Source organism: Centropristis striata, chromosome 14 (assembly GCF_030273125.1).
Source record: "Centropristis striata isolate RG_2023a ecotype Rhode Island chromosome 14, C.striata_1.0, whole genome shotgun sequence".
Classification (NCBI taxonomy): Eukaryota; Metazoa; Chordata; class Actinopteri; order Perciformes; family Serranidae; genus Centropristis; species Centropristis striata.
This window is the reverse complement of record NC_081530.1, coordinates 25364708-25377646: the sequence shown is the minus strand read 5'-3', so window position 1 is coordinate 25377646 and position 12939 is coordinate 25364708. Positions and strand designations below refer to the sequence as shown.

The 12939-nt window shown below is 38.9% G+C and overlaps 1 protein-coding gene across 4 annotated transcripts in view; it reads left to right on the top strand.

The window, feature by feature from the left end:
- The first annotated feature begins 5973 nt into the window (after positions 1-5973).
- The window catches only part of LOC131984521 (ras/Rap GTPase-activating protein SynGAP-like), a 51192-nt gene continuing 44226 nt past the window's right edge, over positions 5974-12939 (top strand). Inside the window, exons 1-3 of one of the 4 annotated variants that reach the window (XM_059349364.1) lie at positions 5975-6329; positions 6938-6983; positions 7134-7245. The gene's annotated coding sequence lies outside the window, so the exon portion shown is untranslated. Of the gene's footprint in view, positions 7246-12939 lie in introns of all 4 variants that reach the window. The other 3 variants (XM_059349368.1, XM_059349367.1, XM_059349366.1) reach the window with 3 other exon arrangements.

The window sequence follows — 12939 nt, the reverse complement described above, 5'->3', positions numbered from 1 at the left end:
GTGAAAGGGTTTTGCATGAGCCAAGGAAGAGCCCACTCAATTATGGAGCGGATCCAAATCGTGGGTCAGATTCATGAATTATTTTTCACCTTCATTAACATTGCGAGATAGGGCATGAGCTCGGTGGATGTCTGCACTCTGAGTTCACTGATTTTGTTTTTATTTGCTCTAAAATTCAAATCAGACATGCACTTCCCTTAAATACATTTTTAAAGTGTGCATGCTTAGTGCAGCTGCGACATGACAATGGCAGAGGAGACGCAGAAATGTGTTTTTCCCATGGAAATGACAGACACAGGTGACTGAGCTCAGCAAGATGATTATGAAGTATTTCAGTTGTAATCTAAAGTATTTTAAGTATGTTACCTAATCATAGCAATCTAATGGAATATGTTAGAGATTACATTTTAGGTTACATATTCAGTAATCTGCAGTGGAATAGGTTTTAAAGTAGCCCTCCAGACACTGCAAATTGCTTAACCTTCCTGTTATGTTCGTTTCTCAGGAACAGCAAAAAATGTCAGTGGGTCAATTTGACTTGGGGTATGTTTAATTACTCAAAAGTGTCAGAAACTAAAAGCTTTCAATAAACAGCTTTTATATTTCATTAATAACTCCATTACTAACCATTTCAATCAATACATAGTGCAATGGTGCTCTTTACCTCTCACAGATCATGGTCCAATGAGGATAATTCACTCGTTTCTCATAAAAAATGCACGTTTCAACTTTTTAAATTTACATTAGACTTACATATAAAATACAATAGTTTTACATGACATTGATTTTATTACATTTTATTTAAATTTTTTTCCTTTTTATGAAAAAATATTTTTAACTATTTATTTATTTATTTTTTAATTTTAAAATGGGTCAGTTTGACCCGCAACCTAACATGAGGGTTAAGCTTTGTGACGACATTTTAAAGTACTGTCACTTTGCCCAGGTGTAGGTAACAATAAGTGCTATTATTATGACAGTTATCTATGAAGTATAATAATTTATAATCCATTAGACAACAGGCCTTCACACAGATTTGAACATTGATTCTAAGTCACATTGCGGGTTGTACGTCAAGTGGTGAGGCCAGCTTTCCTTTAACAAACGAGGCCGTTCAGATGACTCCAGGCATAGAGATCAGATCTACTTCGCTGTTCAGGCAGTCAGATGGTCGCTGTCATGATGCAAACGACGATGAAGTGAACAGTAGCAGAGAATCGGCCATCTGGAATGTTTCCTGGTGGGCCGTGTGACAACTGACCTTACTTGCTGTATTTGTCATATGCAGAGTTGACAGTGACAGACTGATTGTACTTTGTATTAATCATGACAATCTGCCAGACAAATTAACATCAAATGACCGGAGGACATTGTCAGAGGACCAGACAAAGCAAATCCCCCTCAGACTGACATGACCACAAATTGATTCTCTTTTTTTTCTACATCAGAATGAGCAAGTATTGGTTAAGCTAAGAGTGGTACACTGTGCTGCTTTGGCAGTTAAACAAGACAACAAAATGAATCCAGAATAGGATGAAATGTCCGTGGAAGGATGGCTAAAAAAAGGAGCGGTGGGTGTACCGAAGACGCATTGTCTCAAATAATTTCACCAGCCTTTTTTATCATTAAGATTTATAATGTAGGACACATTATACGCACACTTTGTTGTCACATTCTTCCAAGTCAACTGTGGTCAGCAGCCCAGTGGCCTCTTCACTTTTTGAAGAAACAAACATGTTGCACAAAACTGTGTCTAAAGGTTTTGAATTTGTGATGGTGTCACTTTACAGCAGCAGCAGCAGCAGGGACTAAATTGGAAAAAAGGCATTTATTTTATCATGCCTTTTCAATTCTATCAACCTCAATACTTGTTCTTTGAAAGCAACCGCTGCCCACACACTATGCCACTTGCTTTGGCAAAGAATGAAAAAAAAATGCAACACATTAATTCAAAAATAACAAGTTATCCCTTAAAGCGATGATGATGCATTCAGTGTCAGGCTAAAGCCAACGTCTCTGGTGGATAGACGGATGTAACGCATGCAGTCAAAATATTTAACCAGTCGTGTTTTTAGAACGTTTAAACCATTTCTCATATCGTTTCAACAACAGAATACTGAAAGCTTTGTCTCCCACATACTGCACAGTGCATATGGTACCAATTGAACAGTTTTCAGAATCGGAAGAGAGGGAACTGCATTATCACTCGTTCTAGTGTGGTAGTTGCCATGGAGACGAGTGTAGGTGGTGTACTGTGCTGTACTCTGTGCTGTACTCCTTCCCTTGTCCTCTCCCCTCTTCTGTTGCCCACCCTCTCTGTTCTGCTATCTGCAACATCCTTGTAACTTTCATTCCTTCGTATCTGCTCAAATCCTGATGCTCGCTTTGGATATTGCAGGGTTTGCATTGTGCACACTCGCATTTAAATGTGGAGGCTGTAATTTGGCACCCCCCCCAAAAAAAAAAAAATATTAAAAAAAGCAACAAACTGACAGAAAGTTAAATCGGGTTGAGAGCAATTAAGGCATCTAAAGCTTATCATAATATTCAAGTTTTTTTATAGCTTGGTTAATTCAGCATTTTCCCTTATATATTCTATGACTGAAGGCCTCTGCTGTGCTACTTAGATCCCTCACTTCTCCCCCTGGATTTTTTATTTATTTTATACATTTGTTTCTTGCTGACCATCTTAAATCTCCTATATGCTTCGTCAATCGCTTCCTTTTTGCAAACCTGCTATTCTTTTATCAGTTGCCATGGAGATGTATGTGTTTCTGTGTGTGAGTGAGGGTTGAGGGTGAGTAAAAGAGAGGGGATGTTTCATTTCCAGTTTATGGTTTTTGGTCTATTTTAGAAGACTTCAAGTGCTGCCGAGTGCCCCAACTTGTCATGCTTTACCATCACTGTTCTTCCCTTCTCCTCATCAAATCTTTTCTTGCTTGATTTACTTCAATGCAGCTCGGTCACACTCTTAAGCCAAATAAAATGACCACTAATTCATACCAGAAAAATTAAATAAAATGCAGCAAGAATTTTTTTGTGTGACCAACATTTTACTAACATACAGCAACGTTACCATCTACAAACAAACAACCTTTAATGATTCATGTACAAGATTATTTCCATTAGGATAGAGGTTATATTACTCACATCCCAGTTTTCCAACCATTCCATATCCACCAGCTCCATGTTTGCGATATAGAGACACAGGGAGATATTTTTATGTATTTTATTGGGATTTTATGTAACACTGTCTCTATATATGCCCACGGAATGATCTATGACACATTCAGGATTTAACAATTAGCAATACACATTTATGTAACATGTTTACATCGCAGATATCAAATTAAAAACGTTTTGAGGCAGAACAATTGCTGGTGCCTCCACACCAATGTGTCTATGTGGAAACTGTTTTTACAGGACTGTCTGGCATTTTTTCAGTGATCACAATAAAAGTGATTACAGACTATTAATATACGAATGACTCACCCAAAGACTTGTCCTGTGTACTGTATGAGCTAAAAAACTCCCATCACTGAGCACCTTTAAAAATAGGTTCATGTTTATCTCTATTATGGGAAACCTAGGACCCAGTGTGTTTGAACCCTGATGCATAAAAGGGCTGCAACTAACAATTATTTTCATTGATTAATCTGTCAATTATTTCCTTGATTAATCATTTTTGTATATAGAATGTCAGAAAATAGTGAAAAATGTTCATCCCACTTTCTTAAAACCCAAGGTAATGTCTTAAAATACTTATTTTTTTAAAATCGAAAACCCAAACCTGTGGGTTGAAAATAGTATTTTTTTGTTACTCTTGCACGACCAATTACTTTAATTATGAATTGAATAATTGGTGATTATTTTTCTGTCAATCAACTAATGGATGAGTAACCACAGCTCCCTCAAAGCAGCATTGTGGTGGTGCTTTTACTGCAATGCAATACCATCCAGTGTGGTGCTGCTTATGCCAATCAAAATCATCAATCAAATCATGCAAATGCACATTCCAGGTGGAATACCTTTTAATGTGAGTGCTGTATTTCTCCTTTTTATCTTGTGATTGTTGCGACAAAAAAAGTTGCTCCTCGAGTCGAGTGTTGTTCAAAGATTTTCTCTAATGATACCTTACCTTCTATTTTATAAAAATCCATATTAATAAGTAGAAATTAAAACATAATGGTACAAATCTTTATTTTTATTCTTCAGCTATAAAGCTATGTAATGCACACTGTAGTCAAGCCTCTCAGAATACAATAACTCACATATGAGCCCTGTCTCTGTGCATAATGTGTTTAACCTACATGTCTCTACGGTTTAATTTCACACAGCCAACCAACAGCATTATTAGATCTTGGTACAAGCATGCTGCAAGATTATTGGCCTGCTGATGAAATGTCGCACTTAGGTGTTCAAATTTGGTATAGAATGACGCATATTCTGATGCTCAATCATGGTTTAATACCCAGTCATGATATCGTGGTAACTTAAATCCTGTCTTGTAATGCTATTAACTGCTAAGAAGTGTTTTGGCATCTGAGAAGGCCTCTGTTTCACGGATCTGTTTCTCAAACCGGAATTGATCATATGTCATGTCTGACTGGTACCTGAAGCAACAAGCCCCCACCAACGCCACCCCTTGTGTTGTATTAAAGCAGGGCTGATATCAGTCTGAACGCCCACTAAAAGTCTGGACATCTCTGCCTCTGCTGCTTTGATTATGATCAGTATGAACAGGAGAAACAGTTACAATGACCACTAAGTCTTTCGGTGTTACATATAGGCATTTGAGTATTGTATTAAGATCTAAACATGCCCTTTAATTCTGCGGCTGATTTAAATCAACTTCAGTGGTGCTACGTGTAAATCAGATCCATCCATGGCTGTATTAGTGTGCAGTAGTAGCATTATTCCTGTGCTGAATTGTTACATCAGATGTGTCAAACTGATCCATGAAACAGGCCGGTGTGGCTGCAGGTTTTTGTTCCAACCAAGCATGACCACACATGATGTAACAAAGTAAGTGAGGACAGTTCAGGTGATTGAATGAGTTGAGTCAGGTGTGCTCCTGCTTGGTTGGAACGAAAACCTGCAGCCACACCGGCCTGTTTCATGGATCAGTTTCACACCCCTGGATTACATATTCATATGGTAATATGCATCATGTAAGCACAGCATCCACTGAAACAGGACCCATAGATTGGACTGGAAAGCAAGGTCCCTCTTTATTTCATCAGAAATAACCAATTCAGATAAAATGTCTTTATCACTGTTGATATGACCAAGAACTTATCCATTACATACATGAATAGAATACAGATTAGTACAGAGTAAAAACTATTATCCATGCATCAACAGAAGATCTTAAATGTACATAAACATAGCCTACAGACAAAAATGCATCAAGACATGATGTGTTATGCATTACAACAAGAACACCTTGGGGTAAAAAGTTCCACCGTCCCTTACCATACTTGTGCTTTAGTAGTGCATATTATATTCAAAAACAAAGCAATTTCTTCACAGTAAACCTGGGGCTTGTTGGGGCCCCTGGGGATCTTGTTACCAGAAATCTGCAGCGCCAATGACCAGCTGACACAGAATGGGCTGTTTTTGTCTACCCATTTCCACATTGGTTTTCATATGCACCTTGCAGCTGCTGGGAGCACTGTCTTATTAAAATGTTGTAGGCTATACCTGAAATATTACTTATATGTTCTGACAGCTCCCAAAAAGCAACTAAAATATGAAATATCTCAGTTGTGCCAACTTGAAGCTTGTTAAAAGTGCAGCATCCCTACTTTAAGACTGCGTTTGAGACATTAAGCTCACTACAAATGCGAGAAGTAACTTAAATGAACTTTGTTATACTCCATAACCTCTTTCTCATCGTAATTATTCAGCGCAGTGGGCGGCCGGCCGTCATCGTTTCGTTTTATTTTCAGTATACAAACTCCAGAGATGCTACAGCGCAGGGCGGACTCGAGCTGCCTTTGGAGGCGTTGGTTTCTGTTTCTGTCTATCTTACGCACTATCTCCGCCCTCAAGGGAGAGACTTCTCCGTTAACCGAGCACCTCTTTTTCACGCACTGCCGTTAAATCAAGATTAGGTGTGACGGACTGCAAGAGCGCAAAGGACGCCGTCAATTTATCCCCGGATTCCCCCTCCTCGTTATGAATTTTTGGATTATGTGGACGTCGTTATGCCACGCAGGGTGAACTACAGCCGCTTTCCAAGATTAAATCACCCGAGCTAGAAGCAAGGAACGTCAAAAAAAATGTGCACGAATCAGATGCAGCTGCACATCATCGGGATTTTGCCTGTAAATACCTCTTGGATGTTTATTTTTTAATGCTTTTTGTGGTTTTTCGTGCGCGCAATGTGCAATAGGTTTGTGTGCTGCTCGGAGTTGGCTTAGCCCACCAGGCATCACCTTGATAATTATCCTCATTTGAATATCGGAGTGATTCATGTGTAGCGTGCAGTAGTTGTAACCATGCAGAACCCGCTTTGTGTCGTGAATCTTTGAGAATGTTTTTAATGTAAATATAAGTGATACATGGTGAACTAATTGGCTTTGTGGATGTTAGACCAATAACAAGAGTTCGTGTCATTCCGACATAATAAAGCGACGCAGGGGCTGTTTGAAGTCACATGTGCCCAGAACAAACAATTAAAATGACAAAAACCGTCCTCAGAAGAGATTGTCTTTATTACCGAGGAAGCTGCATTGGGATCACATCTCAGTTCCTGAATTGCAATAGAGTTGGAGGACAGGGAGCAGAGGAAGAAGAGAGGGAAAGGAGAGCTGCTGAGCTGCACAACAGAGCCTCTGCTGCTGATAGGAAAGCTTTGGCTTCAGTGATGGACTGAGCTGAAGGTGACGGGACCCCTGTGACAGCCAGCTTCACCTTTTTTTCCTCTCTCTAGAGCCTTCACACTTGGCAAAGGCATGTATGGACACACTGCAGCATAGGTGAGAACAGAAGGAGCTGCCCACTTTGAACACATCAATTTGGCCTAATGATTGAAATACAACTATCTCTCAAAGAGGACAACACTGGCCTTTTATTTGGAAACTGTCTCTCAGGTCTGCACAAACTGATTCTACCTTTGTCCCAAAAAGCAAGTAAACCGGGAACCTCAGCCCCTTCCCAAGTGCCCGCCGGATTCAGTCTGGGACCACAGATGTAACTTAGCTGTCAAGATTTCATCACCAGGAAGTCCTGTTTTTTTGGGTAAGTGTTGTACACATGTGTGGGCAGAAAGTAAAGTGGCATACAGACAGACAAGTGTGTTAGTGACAGCTGGCCTGCAGAGGCTCACTGATCGAGGTGTTGAAGCTTCTCCTCCACCTTGCAGCATGAATATTTTTCTGCAACACAGTCAGCAGGGTCTATACCAGCTGTTAGTACTCACTAGCATTGCTCAGGTGTCCAGGTGTCCTGGTTAAGGGTTTTGCAGAGCCTGATGTTAAGGTGATGCATTGCAGGCCGAATGACCTCCTATGACACAGTGAGTTCAGTTAAAGTGGGACATCAGCACACAGGTGGAATGTTTAAGACTTTATGAATAATGATGCACAAGCTGGTGCCTGTAAAACATGTCTGTCATGTCTTTTCATGATGCATTTTTATTTTTTTTTATTTTTACAAATGGTCTAACCAGTTGTGTAGGCTGTTTGGTGCAGAAGCAAAAATAAGCCACTGCTGGGATTTTACTTACTGTGCCAGGAGGCCTGATGGATGTTTGATAAGACAATTTATGGAGGGTTTCCAAATAGGAAGTTCTGAAATGCACCATTTTTTTTGCAGGATATGAGGCCTTAGGTAGCACATGCTAAATTAGCATAGTTCATAAAATGCCTGTTATGCCACTAAATGCATGTTTTAATCAATTGAAAAATGAATTCACAGTTAAAAGTAGCATATTTACCAGCATTTTTAACACATTAACACAAAGCTTCTTTCATGAAGCATCACTGCCCCAAGATGCATTTTGTAGATGTCACATTACCTATATCATGGCACAAAATGCAGCATATGAAACCTAGTGCACCACACTGAGGAGAATATTATTTATTCAATGTATTTTCAAGAGAATTTTAAATGAATCCTTGCACCCTTCCCTCCAAAGGTGAAGTCAGTGTAAGGAACTGATTGATTGGCAGTTAGCTTCTGTGAAGTCAAACAGACTTTCACTGGTTCCTGTAGTTTGCTAATTAGCTATCTGTCTGGGTGTTGCATGCTGACCACCTGCACAGCCTACTGGGAGGTTCTGACAGCTGGGATATGCAAATTGCACATTAACAGCTCATTTTAACAGCTCAATTTTACTTAAATAAATACTTCATCCCCACAAATGATCATATGTGTTACCTATGTTACCTTGAAGCCATGGAGAAAACTTTTTTTCTTGCACGATTCCACGGTCAATGAAGAATCACATAACGAAGAAAATTCTTGTTGAATTTAAATATATAGGGGCTATATTTAACAGTAAGGCCATATCAAAACATCCATTTACAAACTCTCATACAACTCATGCAGTGTAATTCAAGTCTCAGTTACCCAATTGGATGCTTAGTAGCTCCTAAACCTACATTTTCTCTAAGAAACATATGGCTGAATAAATGAGCAACAAATCATCCAAATAAAACAACCACATAGGCCATTTGTTCTGACCCTCAAAAACAACCCACATGAGCGTTTACTAAACTGGCGTCCTTACTGGTGGCAGGCAGTCAACAACTTAAGGTTGTTGTTTTAAAATCATCGTTAGTGTTGTGAAACGGTTGCCGTTTCATTAGGTTAAGGCAACAAAACTACTTCATTAAGGTTTGGGCAAAAAAGTTGTGGTTAGGTGTTACAAAAGATATTTTGAAAAGTTAAATAAATGCACATAGCTACTTGAAATGGGGTTAAAAGTTAGCAGTTATGTAACTACAATGACATTGTTTACTTGTTTCAAATGAGACACGAACGCTGGTCTCCTGGATTAATGTTAATCGTTTGTTTGACCCATCCACCGCCTCTCCCACCTTCCCTAAAATAGAATAGTTTATTGTTATTGTATCAAAAGAGTGATGAAAGACAGTTTAGCAGCTCTTTGCATGGCAGTTTTGCAGTCAAATTTCACTTTTTAAAGAGAAACAAACAAGCAAAAAAAAATATGATAAAGATTAAAATAATTAAAAACAAATGGATATATTTTTCATACTCTGTTTTCTTGCTTCCTTTTGCTTTTCAGTTATATCACTTCTGCCTTATCATCCTTTAGAATTTCTAGGGCCACTTGAGGGCGCTGCTAGCTACAAACGTAAATATAGGTCATTAATGTTGGGGGAGGATAGTCGCCAAAGGCACTTTTGGATTATACTACACAACCTATGTTAGAGTTTGAAAAACAGAGGTTTTGCTTTAGTAAAATGTATCATTCTATTTACTTAAATTTACAACAATATACTCCAGTTTTGCATTCTTCATTCACTGTGGAGGCATGCCAGAATCACAAATTCAAGGTAGCCCGGGGCAAATGAACATTTAAAGTCAGAACAAAGTCAAAATGACCAAATGGGATTTTTCAGGCTTATTTTAGCTTTCCAAATCGTCCCACTTTCACTGGACACTGCACCGGGGTCTGTGTGTGCATTCTGGATGAATAGATGAAAAGCTAAGATGTTCTTGTGTGATCATTGTTATTTTTTCTGCTGTGACGGTTTTCCTCCATCTCAGCTGGCAAAAACAGAATGTACTTGATGTTTGGACACTGTAATGTGGTGCAGGTATGATTGGAGGCCACTATCTGTACAGTCCATTATCTTGCTCTGTGGGCTCAAAAAACATAATGCAGCATAGAGAAAGAGAGAGAGAGAAGAGCTTCAGTTAATGAAATGTCTGAGGCTGCACACTTGATAGAACGAGATAAGTCCAGCTCACTCTGACTCATTGCCCCTCACAGGATTTCCTCGTCCTCCTCCATATGAAATGCCCACAAGATATGAGATATCTCGTACATCTCTTTATGGAATAATTTTCTTAGTTTAGCGGAAATAGAGAGGCGAGAGTCATGGACGTCTATTAATCTTTCTCTCTGTTCTGCGTGAACTGCCGAGAATCTGGACTCCTCGCCTCTCTGCCACAGTTGTCAGCCGAGAGCCTGACAGCCTGCAAAGAGCTGAATCTACTCCAACACCAAGTTTCCGTCATAATTCTGCTGCTCTTCAGCCATCTTCAGTGCAGCGCATGGAGGGGGCTTTCACTCGCTGCCAAGGACAGAAAGGCTTTGTCAGTCTGTTGTTCTGAAATGTTCTCTTAAAAAAAAGAGAAGGTACTCCTGACAGTGAGCTCCTGTCCTGCAATCTTCTCAGATTGTTTGCTTTTGCCTCAGGCTATAAAATTCTTTGCCATCCTCATTTTTTTAGCAACCCAACAGAGGAAACACAAGATATTTTTACCCTTCTGGTAATTCTTCCTCCTGGGCTTCTGTTCTCAATTATCACAGTCTAATGGTGGAAATGCATCAAATCCAGCAAACAAACCGAAAGAAGGAAACCAAGATGGCCTGACGTGCTCCGGCCGGTCTCGACTAAAGATATTCTTAGTCTACTAACATTCATGTTTTTTTAAAATATATTTTCAAATAATTTTAGTATGTTTTCTACTCTATATATTTTCTATTTAAGATGTTGTCTGCTGACGTACTTGCCTTAATCTAAATCTATAATTTAGGACTCTGTTTCTTCCTGTGCAGAAATACACCACAGCTAATTCCTACTTGGCAATTAAAAAACAATTCTGAATATATTGACTAATCAAATTGTTGATTTAATTGACACATCTGTAAAACTAAGTTTCTCCACAAAATCTTGCAGAATCATGTGGCCATGAGTTTCTTGGTAAAACGGCATTCCATAAAAAAAGGATAAAATAGGAATAATCAGCTAAAGAAACTTGGTCAACTCAGACCAAAACTAGCAGTTAGTCGACCAACAGCCTAAGTGGGCCGTTTTTGCTTCACAAATGTGTTTTTTGTTTCACATAAATATGTTTCTGAAAGTAATTGAGTCGAAAAATGCAATAACAATCGCTGTTTGTCAGCTGGAGTCCTGTCAGCCTGATGCGTTGTGATGAACAGACCTCAGCTGCGTTAAGTTGAAATCTAGTGGTGATTATGCAAATTCAGATACAGCGACTGGTGGACTTTCCAGGTTGTATCTGTTACGTTTACATTTAGCCATTTAGCAGACGCTTTTATCCAAAGCGACTTACAGAAAAAAGGGAAACAATCAAGTTTTAGCCATTAGTGCAGCAATAAGTGCTATTCTATAAGGAGTAGAGTTGTCGTGTAGTGCTCGGAGAGGAGGTATTTTCGGAAGAGCTGGGTCTTCAGGAGTTTTTTAAAGGTGCTGCATGCCGTTATGCGCCATACCACCGGATCTCCTGCTCTCCATCGAAAATGAATATGATCTGTCAACGGATCCGGTGTATCTCCACCATAACAACACCCTGCCCGTCTCTGTTTTCTCCTGCAGAACAAGCTAACAAACCTCTCCTCGTATTATCCACCTGTTACTGTGTTCCTTCGTGGCTTAGAGAGTTGGCCACCTCCGGTTCGAATGCCCCTGCTTGGGTGACAGTTAATAAATGTATTGGCTGTGTTATGATTGTTTTTTATTTTATTTTAATCTGAGAACAAGGAATTAAACACTAGTGTGTTGTTAAGAATGCTTATGAATAAATCATAGGAACAGCTTGTGGTTAAGCAGCATCATGACATTTAGTCTGCAAGGCTATAAAGGGCAGCTATGAGAAGTTGAACATTGCTTGTAATAAATACAAGTATATAATTTACTGTGGCCTGCAATTTTTCAGGTTTTTTTTCTATGCTGAGTAAAATAAAGACATGGCACAATCAGTGGTAAAGTACAGGTGCATCTTAATAAATAAGAATATCATGGAAAAGTACATTTCCAGTAGTTCAAGTCAAATAGCCCAAACCAAGTATTGAGTGCATATAGATGGACATACTTTTCAGATGAAAAAAAACTTTTCTATGATATTCTAATTTATTGAGATGCACCTGTAAACCTGCACCACATTTTGGTGTAAAAATTTATTTAAATAGTGTCGAGACAGTTTTGTGAGTGACTACATTTACAATAATTTTTATTTTTTGCCTTACACAGGAAAAAATTATTCCACTAATATTCAAATTTATATTCAGTTGTCAAAATACAATCTTTTTAAGAGTTTTCAAGTGGTGCTAGGCTTGTTGGACTGTGCAAACACAGCCTCCCTCTTATATTTCTTCAACCACCTTTTTGAAAATGTCGGCTTTATATTTGTGCAAACGGTGGAATTATAACTTTCGTCCGTCGCGTGATGCTATGTGGAAAGCGACATCTGTAAATCAGCTGATAGATTCTTTTGAGTGTCACTACTCCTGCAAAACGTCTAGTTTCATTATCAGAATTTGATTCATTCGGTCCAATAACATTTAGAGCATAACATAAGAGCTGGTGATTGAATCATTATACCATTTAAGTTAGCGGAGCACTTAACCCGAAAAAGCCGTCTCGTCGCGGAAAAGGCTCTCTGTGCGGCTAGATGCAGAAAAACCAAAATAGATCCAGGTGCTGTTATGCATGCAAGTCAAACTTTTTTGGCTTTGTGCACATGAACTGGAGCCCTACCTCCAATATCCAGTACGTGATACATACATAACCTAAACCTGTTCTTTTTTCCTAACCTTAAGGAAAGTGTTTTTTCTGTCTAAACTTTTACCATTTTAACCATTTTACAACATTAATGATGCAGTATATGTCACATGTTTTGTGGGATATCATATGAACTGTGCTGCAAAACTTTTAACCAGAAATCAAACCTGTTCATAAGAATATGTTGAAATGCCACATTTGGAATAAGGCTTAA